General features: G+C 35.2%; 1 pseudogene; it reads left to right on the forward strand.

The window, feature by feature from the left end:
• Positions 1 to 399: 399 nt before the first annotated feature.
• Positions 400 to 18,774, forward strand: part of LOC118642021 — a 60,720-nt pseudogene continuing 42,345 nt past the window's right edge.

Consider the following 18,774-nt stretch of genomic DNA (forward strand, 5'->3'; position numbering starts at 1 on the left):
AAATTTGACATTTTTCAATTACACATTTTGTTCTTGTTAGTTGAAATAGTATAGATGTATATTGTATATATACACTGTGTAACTCAAATAATGCAGCCTTATAATTCAAAATAAGTAGGGTGAAGGCCAAATGAAAGTAATGGAAACCAAGCTATAAAATATTTGAAAAGGGATATAGTTTCATTACTGTTCTATATATTTCAAACAGTGTTAATCAGTAAATATACTGATGCTGAAGTAAATGAGAATAGTCCTTGAATTGCATGTAATGTTACTAAGACATTGTGAGTATTTAAAATATTTTGTTCTTCAAAGAGTGGGCTAAGTAATTTTTCACAGGATTTTATGAAAACCACTTGTGTGCATGGTATACTTCTTTCCTCAAATAGTAACAACGCGATGGCGGTAACTAAGACACTCAAATAGGGTGCATAGTATGTCAGGCACTTCCAAGAGCTTTACATATGTTCACTGATTTCATTCTCACAACAACCCTATGAGATCAGCACTATACAGACGTTCATTTTACAGTTGTAAAAGCTGAGGCATAGAGAGATTCAAGAGCTTTCCCAAGGTCACAGAACAAGTTAGTGGTAAGTTCAAGATACAAATCCATACCACCTGGTTTTAGAGCTCATGCTTCTTGTCTACACTTTCCCTCCCAAACGTTCGGTAATATAGCTAGTAAATTTTAGATCCTGAGCAAGAATTGTACACTGTTTTCAATGATTACATTTGACTAGCAACTGAGTAACTCTTTATCATCTCCACTTTTGCCATTTATCTATAAAAGAGTCTGCTGCAAATCCCTGGCACTGTTGCTGAGCCTTAAATTCATAGGCTTTTGTCCATGATTGTGAAATCTTAAAATGTTCAAATCCTGCCAAAGTTTCTACTCCACATCCACAGATCATGTCTTATAATAGGTTATTAATCAGTCCTTAATATATGAGTATAAATTATTTATTAAGAATTTATTCTGTGAAAGCAGTTAGAGAAAAGAAAACAAAATGAAATTAGAATATGTTGTGGAGATGGACTAAATTATTAGCTCATGAGAGCTACCTAGTCTTGGTGAGGTACTACAGAATGAAGATGTGGAGACCCATGGGGACAACCTGTGGGGTCTAAACTTTAGGAGAAGATACTCAGAAAAGAGCTTGGAATAAACAAAGAGAAAAGTGATGTAATTGATTCTAAATATTTAAATTCAATGAACAATCATTAGTTATATGCACTTATTGCATTATGGATTTTAAAGAGAGAGGAAGTGAGAGGAAGAGAGAGAGAGAAACGTTGATGAAAGAGAACATTGATTGGCCACCTTCTGCATGTCCCCCACTGGGGATCAGGTCAACAACCTGGGCTTGTGTCCTGACCAGGAATCGAACTGGCAACCTCTTGGTGCATAGGTTGATGCTCAACCACTGAGCCACACCGGCCAGACTGTAACACTTATTTTTATAAAACATGATTGCTATGGAATTCTTTTGATAGTCATTTGGAGAAAAAGAACATTAATTATTTATGATTACAGAATGTAAACTCAGGAACAATATTCACTGAGCATGACAGTGCAGTAAAAACTTCTGAAGTAATTAAAGATTTCATTTAAATTGGAGAAGCTACCAAAATAGAAAATATCTGAATATCTGTATATTCATTAACATTATTATATTTGTTATCAATTCAATTCTATTTGGAATGTATCTGTAAATGGGACATGTGTATGAGAGAGTGAATGGAGGAGAAAAGGAGGGATAGAGGGAACGGTGAGCAAAACTATCAACTGAAGAACAACAGAACTTATTTGTTTTTACATATGATTTCCTGAAAAAAATGTAATTGTCTTGTTATTTATGCACGTATTCATTCCTCAGATAGTTATTGATAGATCTTTAAGCTACTTAAAGTTCCCCTGCCTAGATCATTTTGGTTTAAACTCACATTATTATTTTCCACTGAAACTAGTAATCAGGATATATGAAAACATTTCCAATCACTTAATGTAGAAACACAAAGAAAATTATTTTACAGTTGTATAAACCATGCAGAAAAAACTACTCTCTGTGGTAGGTGGTATCCTTATATCTGCTTTGGTGAGAAAATCTGAGAGGAAATGATGGGTACCACTTCTGGTTGGAAGTTCAAGAAAACCAACAAAAGCTTCATGTGTTTTCCTTCTGCCACAAGACTGGCGATGTCCCAGAGAAGGCTGCTTCCGCCATCCAGGTGGCAGAGTGAAGTCATGAAGTCCTGGCGCAGGGCCATAGATGATGTGGGAATAATTCTTGGGGGACAAATGAACTTTGCTTGTTGGAAACCACTGAGATAGAAAAGTGTTTTTGTGCAGCAGCTTAACTTAGCCAACTTTAACAAAATATTTCTCAATATATTAAAAAGGTCAACTTTTTAGAGCATACAAATAAAAATATTCCAGAAAATTGATTAATGCTGTCAAGTGATGGCCAGATACTTTCTGAGTTTTCATGATCCGGAACTTAAAGTCATTTTGTGACTGACTGTCAAAGGAGTGTCGAGACATTTATTCTTTACGAAACTGCCTTGAGCTTGTTGGCCACCTCAAACAGTACAGACTAGTCACCTGTCACAAATACTGCAAGATGTTCTCTTGCTCTTGACAAGGGAATCTGCACTGACAGGAGCTTAAATGCAAGGGAAAGATCACAGTATGAGGAACATAAAGTGGAATAGGAAAATAAAAGAGCATCAGTAAAAAAAAAAAAGTCAAACACTACTTCTCACATGTTGATGATGACTTACTGCAACATAATTACAGATACATATTTTATGCATCCTTTGTCCCTAGAACCTCATCTAAATTCTATTTCCATTCAATTTTCTGACAAACTTGTAATAAGGTGGCAAAATCCAACAAATACATACATAAATGACAGAGAAAAGCTGAAAATCAACATAGTAGTCACTTAACAGAACTACAATATTTCTGAACATTTGTTACGTAGACAAAAGTGAGTGAGATTTGCCTTGAAAGACAAGTATGTCACATTATATCCCAAGGAGAGAAAATTTATATAAATTGGAATTATTCTGAAAGTGCCAAGAGCAGTAAAATTTTCAGAGAGGTGTGAGTTTAGTTTAGGATCCATAGCAATTTATGATTGATGATATAAACATTACAGTGTGTATCAATTTTGTAGAACCCCAATATTCTGATAAACTGTGCTCTGCTGATCTCAGATCATTTTTGACAGAAAAGTACATTTGAAGCTACTATGAAGTTATTGCAAATGTAAAATTAAAAAAAATTAAAGATATTCATAGATAAATGAAATAGAACTAATACATTCAATGTGGAAAAGTAAAAAAGGAATAGTTTTAAATGTAAGGTGGCATTTTTTAAATCCCTACATGATTTTCTGCACATTTAATCATAAATTCATACCTGCTGGATTTAAAAAAATACCTACCCTGCATAAACTATTGGCAATGCATATAGTTTTACATTATATAGTGGATAGAAGAGGTTCCAAGTTGCTTTTTGAATTGGCTAACTTTCAAATTATTAACAAGAATGATAGAGAAAACATATTATTCTTATTGTATATACATTGAGAAAGAAAGCTCAGTTATATTTCTTTTGACATTTAATGTCTTCCTACCTCAATATTTGTGTTGTCATTTTTAAATTTATAGCATAATTTTGAAAAGTATGAAGCTATTTATGGATTTTCAGAAAATGTTGGGATAAACCATAGATCAGCTTAACAAGATATCACTTATATTTTTTCCAAGTTATCATACCAATGTATTTGAAGCTATGACCCAATGCTATTCACTGGTAAGTGGCCTCTTTTTTTTTTAATCCTTACCGGAGGACACTTTTCCACTTTTTGTTCAGATAGTAGAATGGGAGGGAGAGAGAGGAAGAGAGAGAGAGAGAGAGAAACACAGATGTAAAAGGGACACAAGGAGTGGCTGCCTCCTGCACGAGCCAACAATGGCTGGGGACAAACCACAACCAAGATACATGCCCTCTGCAGGAATCAAAGCCCTGTCTCTCTGGACCCCGGGCCGACACTCTAACCACCACTGAGCCAACCAGCCAGGGCATAAGTGGCCCCTTAACTAAAGTAAAAAGCATAGCAAAATGGGTCCTGACAAAAACGAGTCTTCACCACATGGCAAATCCCCATTTTCAATCTAACTAAAAATGTGACCCAGCAGATGGTGAGAGCCTTACTGCTGTCTAATGGGACATCGTCAGCCACATCTTTAAACTTTAAAGGCCATTTCAGGTCACTGCTTGGGACATGGACTTTGACAGACTGACTTTAGTTAGGTACTGAAAAAAAGAACAATATAAATAAAAAGTGAAGGGACAATAAATTATAAGCCCCTTTATTCTCAGATACCCTTAGAGCTAACTTTGACACTGACGGAAGATGAAGGTTGATGGATGGCAGAAGTTCATATTGTTGGTCTGAAAATACATGCATTTCTTTATTAGACATATCAGATGTCTAACTCTCTTTGCCACATGTCAGAGCATGATAAGTGAAGATTACAGCTGCCATCTGTGTAATCTCTAATTTATTATTTTTGTCCAGATGTACCTTGTTGACCATGTAACTTACTAAAATGCTGGATAAACCACAAAACAGCTGTAAAAGCAAAAATATCCATTAAAATATATATTTGCCATATAAAAATAGCATAAAAATTAAAATATAAATGCTACACATTTCTTTTTGTATCTTAATACATCTTGACAGGTCAATGAAATGAGCTATTATAGCATTTATAGCATGTAAATCTATACTAATTTCATAACATTTAATATATATGTAAATAAACACTAAATTATACTTAATGAAATTATCTTTACCACTTCTGTAAGACACAAATATATTGCCTTGTAAACACTTTATTTTTAAACTGCCAATGTCAAAGTATACCCTGATTACTTGTAAATCTTTTTTGTAAGCTTTTTGTGCATCTCAGGCCAAACTACCTGAAAATCGAAAGGTGTACTTTCCACTAAAACATGCCTTCCATTTTGTAAATGCTGAAATGATGGTGGAGCATAAAAAATAAATGATACATTTTCATTCACCATGTTTATTAGACACTATTTGCAAAGTAAATTATGTCCATATTAGAGGTGATTTAATACACTAACTTATCTTGTGGCCATTCCTTTCTAGACTTATTTATTGTGTGTCCTATTGATAGATAAAGGACACAACTGAGAAGGATAATTTACCTAGTGATAGACTATCTTTACTACCAGTATAGAAAATGACAATACTCATAATCCTCCAATTATCCCTTATTACCTATTTTGAGACACAGCTAGAGCAACATTTGCAATTACCTACAAAGATTAACTTTATTTAATAGCTCACTTCAGTGGACTCCTAATTCTGCCCAGAGGGTTGTCATACAAAACTCCCAGGAGATTCTGGTTTAAAGGAAATGTTCTGTTCTGTGATTTCATGCCAGTTAAGGCACAAATGGATAGTTTCACTATAATAATAGGAAGGGACCACTTCTTCCTCCCTGGTGATTTGAAATACTAGAGGCTATTAAATTATTTTCTTAATGGTCCTGTTTATCTTCCCATATGTGGGGGAAATAAATTTAATACAAAATAATCATCAATGGAAAGTCTGTAACTTTAATAAAAGATGATTTAGAAGCTGGATTTTGTAAAACATGACATTGAACATTACTTTAGGTTCTGCTGGTTATAAAAGGTTATAGGAAAATGGGGTGACTGAGGAAATGAACATGTATAACTAAGTGTAAAAATTCAAATTAAATGTAGACATTTTACTTTCCAAGCTTGCCACCACAACACAATTTTATAACATATTCTTTAGAAAGAAGGAAATTAAACCTTAGATTTATACAGAAATGAAGAGCAAAAAGGCATTGATAAACATTGGGTAAATCTAAAGAAATATTGACTAAATTAAAAAAATACTAGTGTTATAGGGTTAAATAATGTAAAACTAACAAAGGCTATAACTGTAGTATATAAATCAGATGTGGTTGCAACTGGAATTAAGATTTGTGCTTTTTCAGGGGGCAATGATTAAAAGATAAATGACTTTAGATTTTGATATTACAAGAGGGGGAAAGATTAAATGGTGAATTTACCTTTAGATTTTATACATTTATAATGTTCCATTATAACCAATTAGTGTATACCATATATAACTCCCAATATGGTTAAGGAAAACTATGGAATATTAAAATAAAATTATTTAATATAATAGAAGGCAGGACTAGAGAAAATAAATGCACAGAAAGGCAGAGTATATGGAAAGCAGGTAAAAATGATGGTATAAATAAATTCAAATTTTGTGAAAATAAATGCTTCAGGTATAGAAAACAATTTCAGAGAAAGAATAAAAAAGAAAAATCCAGTGATACATTGTTTGCCAATATCTACATTTAAAACAAGAATAAAAACAAGCTGAAAGTAAAATGATAAAAAAAGTGTGCCAAACAGAAACTTACCAAAAGAATACTTTTAATATCAATAAAATATGGTTTATATTTAACACTAGAAACAAGAAGAAGGTTCTCGAACCTGTCTTATCTCCTCTTGGATCCATTTCTCACTCTCCCAGGCTGTGCCATTGATTGATACTGGGGTTCTGGCCCTAGCAGGCTCTGTCCTCTGCAGGAGACTGAGTTGGACAGATAGGAAAGAATCAGGGGGTATCTTGGGCTGTGTCCCCCAGTGGTCCTTTCTTCCCTTAGTTGAGCTCTGGCAGAACAGATTCACCCTGGCTCCTGCACTCAAGTACCTTCTTCCCCCCAGTCTTAGCATTGCAATAGCTTTCATCTGTTGCTAATTCATAGGCTGCCTCAACATCGCCTGTCACTTAATTCTCGGTTTTTTTAAATTCTCTCTGACTCAATTCATATGGATGTTGTTTTACTGATTAGACCTTGACTCCATATTATCATATGATGACAAAATACTTTTTTCACTGGAAATGTATAATGATTCTAAGTTGGTATGCTCTTCAAAAGATTAAAGCAAAAATAGATAGAATTACATATACAAGGAGTATGTTCACCATCATACCAGAATATTTTAACACACCCCAAAGTTTCTCCTCAAATACAACATTCTTCTGACTTATTAGCTGTGAATTTCTATTTCTAAGGAAATTCTATAAAAACCATCAATTAGAAAATAGCTCTTTTGCATAGATAATTTTCATTTGTGCTACTCATCCTCACTCTCTTTTAAGCATATCTGGAATGTTGACTATGTGCTATTACTAGGTATCTGTGGGAGAAATAAAAATGAAAACCCATTAATATCTCCAGTTAAGTGAGAATAAGGTCAATTGACATCTTCCTGAAGAAGAATCAGTATGATGGTAGAGATGGCATAGAGTGCCAAAAGAGAAAATTGCCTGTGAAGAAAATTAAAACTAGGTCTTGAGGAATAAAAGGAATTTGTAAAGAGAAGAAGTCCAAAGCATAGTCATTCTTTTATTTATATATCCAATCTTGATCATACATTTATCATGCCAACCACAGTTTCTGGTACTGACCCTATATAACTCTAAAATATAGCAGTTGCTCCTATTGAGTTCAGTCTATTGGGGAAACAAGAATTTCAGGAAAGACCCACAGTCTCCGCTAGGGAAAGGAAAACTAAGTAAAATTTCCTAAAAAAGGTGACTGAATAATTAGGACTTTGAAAATTTAAGTAGAGTGATTATCAGAAGAGGGAGAATGGTGAAGCCAGTGGACAAGGACGGGGACCTTGTTTCAAAAGGTGAGACTATGTTCTTGCAAAGGAAAGCATCTTTTTTTCTTTCTCTTTAAAAGCATACTCCCATCTAAATGCTACCACTCCTGCAAATGAAATCCATATTTCTACACAAAAGGTTGCCTGATGTGAGATTGCTTTATCTGTACCTCCAGAGACATACTATTTTAAACATGTCGACGTTCTCGAAAAAAGATGAAACAAATTATATGAATTCTGTATGCAATGCTGACAGTCAGGAAGATGTCTTCCAGTTTAACAAATATTTCTGTTTGATTATTATCCCCTAAAATAAAAGGGAAAGAGAGAAAGTAAACTTGCTAAACCAGAACAATTAGTCGTTAGTTGAAGCCAGCTTTGTTTACTGAAACCTCTAAAAGAGATTGTGAATCAGAAACAATCTTATTTCCTTTGCTTTGGAAATGATACAGATTACGCACCCAACCAGAAAGATCAACCATTAATAGGTTACATATTTAAAGCCTTTGCTTGTCATAGCACAAAGAAAAGAGTTTTGTAAAATTTCAGGCAGAAATTTTGGTTGATCTGATGTTCTATAGATCATACTTCATAAGTGAAAATGCCCTCTCTTTGGATAAAATATGTTCCTTTTTCTTCCAATATGGCTACCCCTTACCTGAAATCCCCTTCCAATAAAAGAGCCAAAATCTCTTTTCACATTTTGTTCTCATTTACATGCTCCCTTTTCAGTCAACTTGAATACTACCCAGAATCCTAAATATCCTAAAATCAAAATACTGAATTCTGAATATTCTACAATCCACATAGAAGAGACTGAATTCAAGAAGGGCCAGAGAGGCATCATTTGAAAGTACAACAGAAGAACTCACCATTTCTGAAATTATAAAGTTGTAAAAATCAAGTTTATCCATTAGTACCATTTCAAGCAATGGACTAATTTGCTAATAAAATTGTCTATAATTCAGAAAAATATTTGATTTTTGCAAAAATATTATTTTGGATGTTCAATTTGCTTATTCAGCTTCACCTCAAAAAACCACACCTTTATGTAGCTGAACTGATCCATTTTACTGCCACTAGTTTTAAATTTAAAAGAAGAGAGATATTAAGAAGTTCTAGGTATGTTTTTATACTTGTTCATAGTTTATCCTTGTATTTAAAATTCCAGAGATGCCAAATAACTCCCCCCAAAATTCCAAGGTTACCAAAAAGTAGTGTCTAATACTTGAATTCACCCTCCAATACCCTTAAATACACCCTCCAATAACATGCCCTTCAAATACTACTCTCTAGAAAGACCTTATCACTGTATCATAGTGTGCTATATTGCATTTCCCTTATACTTCATAATAAATAGTTTCAGTCAATCAAATAGTAAGCTTAAAAATTATTTTGTAGCTTTCCCCAGAATCTTGACATTTCAAGTTCTTGAGACTCCTGCATTTTTTTATCTGACCTTTTCTACCTAAATACCATATTTTTGCATTGCGTTTTGATAACTCAATAATGTCTATAAATGAACATTTTGTGCTTTCGACTTGAAAGTATACAGAGCAACATGGCAAGAGCAAGTTCTATTATTTAATTTAAATTATTTACATGGCTTTGAGCAGACTTTAACCTTTCCAACATGCTGGATGCAGTTCTGATTAACACCTCTACTATTTAGCCTGATGAGTCAGCAGAGATGAATTCTTTCCTCTATAGCAGAGGTAAGCAAACATTTTCTTATCTGAGCCAATTAGGAAAAAAATACAAATATTTCCAGGCCAAATTTTCTTTCATTTAACATGAAAAAATTGCTACTGATTTTCATAATGCAGGGATAGAGAAACTGTCTAATTAAATGCATAGAATATATCTGCAGAGTACTTTACAACTTCTAACAAACATTTATATACTTTACATTACCAGAAAACAAAGTATGAATTATGCATTAATACATCATTTAAAGTAAATATAGTCAAAGCCATAAAGTGTGATACCCAATCACACAGGAAAAAATAATAATACTGCTGGAATTAGGTTTTTATATTCTGTGATACATTAACCCTGATGAACCCTAGGTATTACACCATCAGAGAATAAGTCCATTTTATACACAAGAAAAGTATTTTTAAGAACATTTGAAAATATATAAATATATTTTTTTATCCTCACCTGAAGACATTTTTCCATTTTTTGTTCAGGTAGAGTGGGAGGGAGAGAGAGGAACAGAGAGAGAGAGAGAAACATCGATGTGAAAGGAACACATCGAGTGGCTGCCACCCGCACAACCGACCAGGGCCAACCAGGGCCCGGGACAAACTGCAACCGAGGTACGCGCCTTTAACGGGAACCGAACCCGGGTCTCTCAGGACCGCAGGCCGACGCTCTAACCGCTGAACCAAACCGGCCAGGGCAGAAAATATTTTTAAGAATACATTACTACAAAAAGCTTAGGGTTTTAATTGGATTCTTGTAGCTAAATGTTTCTGGACCACAAACTCTTAGCCCCTAGCGAAAGGGCTCTTGTTTGTGTCCCAGCCTCTGCAGATTACCTAGCTACTTGCTTTCTCAGCCTGCCCTCCATCTGTCCGTAATTCTTCACTCCAAATACGAAACAGATTTCTCCCTTAATTCTACAAAACTCCTCTCAGTCCATGCTATAACTCTGAATAGAATTTTAAAGAGTTAGAGATAGTAGGAAGAAATTACAGCCCAGAAAAGAAAACGTTAGCCGCAGATCGGGGCCCTAAATTCTCCCAGAGAGTGCAAATGGTGAGTCTTTACAGGGTGAGGCTATCTTGCTCTCTCTTGCCTTATTGTCCATTCTCCTGCTATCAGGTGGCAAGGGCCAGTTTATCTTCCCCAGTGGTGATATTTTGAACTTGACTTCTACCTTCATTTCCTCCTGATTACTGTGATGAAAGAAACTACTATTTTCTACTCCCAGGCTCTTGTCCACCTTCACTAAAAATCTTAATAAACTGTTGAAATGCAAGTAATCCACAATTAAGACAAACTTTTAAATTATTGTGCAGCGTAGTTGACCTTGAATTACTCCATGAAAGCTTGCAATTTGCTTTTCTTTTGCAAAAACAAAATTCCCATTAACAATTTTCATTAATTAAAAAAACAGTTTTTGCCTAAAATGAATTAAAAACTATAACTGACAGCGTTAGCATACTGTTTTCTTCCCTTTGGTGGCAGAGACTGACAGCTGATCATCAAATTCACTCCCTTTGTTTTGGTCACACATTTACCAGGCTCCTTTGCACTTAGGTGTATCATGTTAGCCAAAGGATTGTGAGTAAAAGTAAAAGTACCACTTCTGGACCACACCCATGTGCTTCTCATCCATGCATTTCCCTTCGTGGTTTCATGAAGAGAAGCATAGCAACCTTGGAAGCCATTGTGGCAACAGCAGTTCTTGTTCTTCTTTCTCCTCCTCCTCCTTTTTCTCCTCCTCCTTTTTTAATAATGTTATATTTCCTTAATGATCGCATTTATTTTCTACCTTTTAAATTTCAAAATCATTATGTTCTTCTTCAAACTCTGTGTTAACAATGCATTGTGTTCCAGATTCCTTAGCACAGAACAGGTGCAAAGATGAGAGCGGGAATGGCCCCAGTCCTTCCTGAAGAGGATCTTCCCTTTCCTGTGGTTGCAGGTTCTCTCTGCTGGGTTTGGGGAAAGCTAGATGGCAGGAAACTCCAAACTGCGCCAATGCACCCAATTTACCGCGTTGTGCCTACCCTACGTGGCTTGGGGTAAGTATTGACTAAAAACAGGAAACCACAAATGGCTATGGATCTTAGCCCCAGCCTTTGCATTCCCAAAGGACATTCTCCCATGTAATGCTCAGTTTCTTCCTCAAATTCTGTCTCCTTATCATGAATCTACTTCAGAAGTGTTTTCCGTCCAGTTTTACTCTTAGTTGGTGAAAATCTGTATTTGACATTAGATTTGGGGCTTTTCTTTAAAAGCGACATGCACTAAATCTCATCCCTTCTTTACTGTGTTATGAAAGAAATAGAGTGCACCTTGCCCTGAATTGTACTGCGCAAAATTGATTAACAATGGAAATACAAAATCACATCCCTCGATTTCTGGTAAAAGGTGAGAACGTCCTGGTTACGGTTACAAAGATGTTAGTAAGTGTTAAATCAGTCATGGGGAAGGCTCTGGCTCATATTAAATTTAATGACATTTGAAATGGGCAGAGTCTGAGCACAGACAGAAAAAAGAAGAAAAACAGAGGAGAGCAAATATTGGCAAGAGGTTTAAAAGTCACACCTAAATGCCCAAAGTGTGCAATAACGCAAGGCTGGAAGGAGAGATGTGTGCTCTTCTGCAAACAGCAATCACACAATTTTGAACCTGTTACTCTCTCAAGCTTTCATCCTATTCCTTATTAACCCCCAGTCCTCTCAAAAGAAGTTATTTTCTACTTGCTTTATTTTCTGACCACCCACTCAATTAACTCCTTAATCAGCTTATGCAGATTTTGTGAAAAGTCACAAATCCTGTGGAATAGCAATGGTTAAGAAATAGGCTTTGAAGTCCTACAAATGTGTATTTGCATCTAGACCCTGCTACTTAACAAATGACTAAACAAGTTAATTAATCCTGCTAGCCTGCTATTCCTTACAGGCAAAATGAACAAGATTGTGTATAACTCATATGGTTATTATGATAATTAAGTGAGGTGAGTGAAAGTAAATAACTTATTACAATCATTGTTACTAGAATTTGCCCGGCCAGTATGGCTCAGTGGTTGAGTGTCAATCCATGCACCAAGAGGTTGTCAGTTCAATTCCTGATCAGGGCACATGCCCAGGTTGTGGGCCAAATTCCCAGTGGGGGGCATGCAGGAGGGGGCCAATAAATAATCTCTCTCATCAATGTTTCTATCCCACTCTCCCTTCCTCTCTAAGGTCAATAAAAAAAAAGTACCCAGAATTCAGCTGTACTATAGAATATTTATCAAAATCACAACTGATTGAATTATTGCTCAAATTGCTTCTTTTCTTTTTTTAACTTCGTGAAATCTACCATTACTTTTGCCCATTAACTAAGGTTTATATTTAGAGATTATAAATATGCTGAAACAAGAACAACTTGATTTGCATTTTTTTCTTAGCAACAGCTATCAGAATTCTGATATGGACTGTTGTTTTTGAACAGAGGTGAGACAAATTCATCCAGCAAGTGACATTTCCTATGACATGTTTTATGCCTAGCTTGTCACTGGTAATTGAAACAGAAGGTAGAATGGTTTTAAACCTTCCTGATAGCATATCACTTTACTGTGGTTTGTCAATTTCTGCTTCTCTTCCTGTTTCCAAACAGTGCATGGTTCAGATAAGAAACCGAAGTTTAGTTGGAAAAATAGTGTGGATTAGTTAAGGTAGCAAAAGTGACGGAACAGAGATACAATCTGTGATACAGTGAAACCTACAATTTTTAGAGGCACTTTTCATCTTCTCCTTTTAACTTTAAGTATTTTGTGCACATTTGTCAAAGACAAGGACAAGTAGTTTTATATATAGTTATGTGTCATCAGGTTCTACAAAGATTGTCAAGAAATTATCAAGTAAGTATTAAGAAAATATTTCTGGACAACTTGCCTGTATATGTATGATCTCTCAAACTCAATAAATACAATCATTTACTAAAATACTTAAATAAGTTAATAACCAGAATCTCTACTTAGTAGAATACTTTAGGTTAAATATTATTTATTCCCACTAAAATATCTTGTTTATATATATTTTAAGTTTTTACTCCTGTACATTAGCATTTTTTTTATCCTCACTTGAGGACATTTTTCCATTTTTTGTTCAGATAGAGCAGGAGGGAGAGAGAGAGAAAGAAACATCTATGTGAAAGGGACACATTGAGTGGCTGCCACCTGCATGACCCAACCAGGGCTGGGGACAAACTGCTACCAAGGTACATGCCCTTAGCGGGAACTGAACCCGGGTCCCTCCGGACCGCAGGCCGATGCTCTAACCGCTGAGCCAAACCGGCCAGGGTCACATTAGCATTTTTTAAAGTGATGGAATGAGATTAATTCTCATGAAGGCTTGTGTAAGTTCAGGTCTTCTGAGGAGCAAATTTCAATATGGAAAAATACATTCAAAATATTTATTTGGAAAATGAGTGTGAAGGCAAATTAAAAGGGCAAGCAGGCTGGTGGTGCTGGAAAAGTGCAAGGTAGTTCTGCCCCTTGTGAAACAGGGAAGCAAGGACGTTTGGTGCTGGAGTCTTAGACTGCTGTTCAGTTCTTGGGTGTTCTGCAAGGAAGTTGAGGAGTCTTCAAGGTAAAGCTGCCCATCAGTGACGTCTTGCATCTGCCAGGAAGGAGCCTGCCTTCGTATCCCTGCCATGCTCCGCCATCAGTGGAAACAAGTCTTTGCTCAAACATGTGGATGGGTTTCAAAATTCAGCAGCCTGGGTTCTGATCAATTATGCATTTTGATGTCAAAGATATAAATGGACATATTTATGGCAGCCACAGAACTCAAATTCAAAATTTTATATTAAAGAAAAAATAGAATTTATACATAAACTTGCTCTTAGTGAGGGAGTTATGTGAAAGCATCATCTCATTATTTATGATGTTTGTAGTTTTACTGTTGTGTTTGTTAAAACATCCCATTAGTTTTTCCATAGGAAAGATAGTAAAGTGCTTAAAATGAATGAATGTTTTATGTTTATCTATGAAGGTAACTGAAGAAAATTTGGGCAATCATTGTCACAAACCACAGCAACTGCTAGAAGAAATTCAAAGAATAGATTGGAAGTAATAATGTCAAGTTGAACCTTTTTATTATGCTACAAAGAAAGAAAAGAGGAATTTGAACATAGTGTAGTCTAACAAAATTAGCAAAATAGTTCCAATTAATGTGTGGGTCTTTATAATTCCTAAAAACAGCCAAGTCTTATAAGAACTGCCATTTGTTATATACCGTATCAGATTTTTAAAAACTATCACCCAAGAATACCACATTTAAAAATAACAGTTCATTTTTAGAGGTCGTAAAGTTTTACTACAGACAGTTTGAATTCTCTCTTTTAAAAACTGGAAGCTGTAGAATTTTCACTGATACATCACCTAAGGCAAGAGAAACAAAGGAAAAAAATGAACACATGGGACTACATCAAACTAAAAAGCTTCTGCACAGCAAAAGAAACAATCATCAAAATGGAAAGGGAACCTACCATATGGGAGACCATAATTGCCAATGATGCATCAGATAAGGAATTAATTTCCAAAATATACAGAGTACTCATACAACAAAGAGGAAGACAAAGAACCTAATTAAAAAATGGGCAGAGGACCTAAATAGACACCTCTCCAAACAGGACATACAAATGGCCAAGAGACATATAAAAAATGCTCAACATCCCTAATCATCAGAGAGATGCAAATTAAAACAACTATGAAGTTATCACTTCACACCTGTCAGAATGGCTACCATCAACACATCACCAAACAAGAAGTGTTGGCGAGGGTGTGGAGAAAATGGGACTCTAGTACACTGCAGGTGGGAATGCAGACTGGTGCAGCCACTATGGAAAACACTATGGTATTACCTCAAAAAGTTAAAAATTGAACTGCCATTTGACCCAGTGATCCCACTTCTAGGAATGTACCCTAAGAAACCTGAAACACCAATCAGAAAGAATATATGTACCCCATGTTCATAGCAGCACTATTTACAATTGCTAAGATCTGGAAACAATCCAAGAGTCCACCAGTAGATGAGTGGGTAAAAAAGCTGTGGTCCATGTACACAATGGAATACTATGGAGCTGTAAAAAAGAAAGATCTCTTATTTTTTGAGATGACATGGAGGGACCTGAAGAGTATTATGCTGAGCGAAACAAGCCAAGCAGAGAAAGACAAATATCACATAATCTCACTTATTTGTGGAATATAATGAACTAAACAAACTGATGAACAAAATTGACACAGAGATCTAGAGGTAGGGTACAGACTGATAAACCCCAGAAGAAGGAGTGTTGGGGGCGAGAGATAAACCACAGAACTTATATGCATGTATGCATAACCAATGGACATAGACAACAAACCTGGGGAAGGGGTGGGGGGACGGGGAGGAGGGTGTCAATGGGGGGAAAAGGAGAAACATCTGTAACAAAAACAAATTAATAAAAATAATTTAAAAATAAATAAAATAAAAATATAAAAACTCAAAGCTGTGAACTTTTTGGTTCTTACTTGAAATTTTATAAAAAATTTAGTGAACTAATGACAAGTGAATACAATTAAAGGACTTTTCTGCACATTTTCTATGTTACAGGTTTACATAGTTTATATGTAAAATTTCCAAGGGAATCTAAGAGAAATACAAAAGTAACTAAACTTTGGTTTCATATCTGAGCCATTTTCTCACATTTGGTCAATGAGAAAATGGTCACTGTGATATTTAGAAGAGGTAATATTATCACATTCTTGCCAAAGGTAGTTGTAAATTGTGTCAGTGACCGAGACAAGCTGTTGTTCCTACTAGAAGAGATGAAAGGCACTTAGAAATGTCTCACTATATTCTGGATTCTTCCTATTCCAATGAAGACACCAATATGTATGTGGTACAGTTAACATTAGAGTTATTTTTTCTCCTTATTAGCTATTTATGATTGACTAGAATATCAACCATCATACATTGATGTACTGATGTTGACTGGCTGTTTGTAAAACTATATCTATATCCCAGCATTGCCAATGGTGCCAGTTGTGTGTAGTGCCCTGAGCCACTGGTGACATTTTAAATGCTGACTGATCAACTGGTATGAACTGTTACTGCAGCTCATGCATCTGTGTGAGAAATTAAAATTCATCACAATGAAATTGCTCTACCATGAAAAATATGAATACCTTATTCCTCATGATTTTTCTTAATAATAGTAGTTGTTGTTGTTGTTTTTATTTAATGTGGAAGTTGTTATAATGATGAGCAGACAAAGAAGTAGGCAAGGAGTGAGAGCGATTTAATTTTGTACTGTGAATGTCACTTTGGGCACCATATCCATTTTCTGTATTTTCATCTCACCAGTGGCTCCAAAGATGTTCTATACCAGAGAGCAGGTTGGAGGCACTTCCCACTTTGAAACACATTATGTTAATCAAGGATGTAGCTGATTAGTAATAAACTTTGAAGATGATGCTTTATTATTTAAATTTTGGAAAGAATTAAAGGAAAAGGTAGTGATATAATATAATCATGAGCTGCTATACAGATCTCCTTTCTATCCTCCTAAACAAACCTGGTCAGTCTCAAGGAGAAATAGTTTGATTTCAAGTGGAAACACTGTACTTCAATAAATACCATTTTCCTATCTAATTATAGTTAACCATGACAGCATTTACCAAGATTTTGGTAGGTAGCATAGCCTAGTCATTGTATAAGAATTTTCTGGTTCAAAAATTAAACTATTCTCTTATTTTGTCCATTTTGGGGGGCAAGACTGAAACACAAAGGGTGTCCAATGCCTTCCCTAAGATCCTGTGAGCAGAAAAAAAAAAAAAAATCTGTCTAAAGCCTGTATGTTCAAACACTGTCTCCCTTGTTGCTATTTAGAGAATGACCCCCACAGAGAATGTATCTCATGAATAAAATTAGGCAATCAGTATCTGCACAACTGACTTTTAAGAATTTTTAGAGGAGATTCCTGCATTTGGTAAGAGATTGTATAAGATGGACTTAAAAGCTTTTAAGGTCCTAAGTTTTAGGAATTTATTCTATTCAATAACATGTTCTTCTGAGGACAACAATCAAAGAAAAAGTTTGGTTCAGAGTAAAAGCACAAACTTACTTTATAAATGCAATTACTGCTTAATCAATGCTATTAAGCAACACTAGTCAGATTGTTATAATATTTAAAAGCCTTTGGCTACACAGGTATTAGAAAGGCCAATATTCAGAACACATGCAACACCTAAGAGTGGTTAGGATGTGGAACAATAGAAATTCTTAATCATTGCCGAAGAGAATGTACAATGGTACAGCCACTCAGAAAGACAGTGTGATAGTTTCTTATAAAACTAAATATTCTCTTACCATAATATCTAGCAATTATGCTCTCTGTTACTTACTAAAAGGAGTTGGAAACCTAAGACCACAAAAAAACTTGCATGTGGATGTTTATGAAGTCTTGACTCATAATTGACTGCAACACTTGGTAGCTACCAAGTTGCCATTCATTAGGTGAACTGAGAAATAAACAGTGGTACATCAGGAAATGAAATGTTATTCAGAAAAAAAAAAAAAAAAAAAAAGAGCTATCAAGCTGTGAAAAGGCATACAAACTCTAAAATGTATATTACTAAGTGAAAGAAGCCAATCTGAAAAGCTACATACTGTAGGATTCCAAGTATATTACATGTTGGAAAAGACATAACTACAGAGACAGTAAAAAGATCAGTGGTTTCTAAGGATTGAGAATTGAGGAGGAGAATGAATAGCTTTTAGGGCAGAAGGCTTTTAGGGCAGTGAACATACTATGCCTGATACTATAATGATGAATACATATTCTTATATATTTGTCCAAACCAATAGTAATGTAACCCTAATGTAAACTCTGGATTTGCTGTGCTTATAATGTGACAATTGAGGTTCATAAATTATAATAAATGTAACCTCTGATGAGAAATATAGATAATGGGGGAAAATATTCATGTGTAGGGGCAAGAGATATGTGGGGAATCTCTGTACCTTCCTCTCAGTTTACTGTAAACCTAAAACTGTAACAATGGAGAATTGTAATCCACCCCTCCATTCTTTTGACATTGTTTCTGTAAATGCTGAGTCTGACTAATATGCAGTTTGTCAATAAATAGCATGATTGTATAAGAATTCTAGGAACTAACTTCTGAAGATAAGACTCTGTCCTTCAGTTATCCCAGGTTTGGGAAATTTGTTGACCTTAACCAGGGTGATGTAGAACCAGGATGAGGAAGAACAGGATGGTACACACCAAATCATTACTTGACCAGT

Source organism: Molossus molossus, unplaced genomic scaffold, assembly GCF_014108415.1.
Source record: "Molossus molossus isolate mMolMol1 unplaced genomic scaffold, mMolMol1.p scaffold_m16_p_3, whole genome shotgun sequence".
Taxonomy (NCBI): domain Eukaryota; kingdom Metazoa; phylum Chordata; class Mammalia; order Chiroptera; family Molossidae; genus Molossus; species Molossus molossus.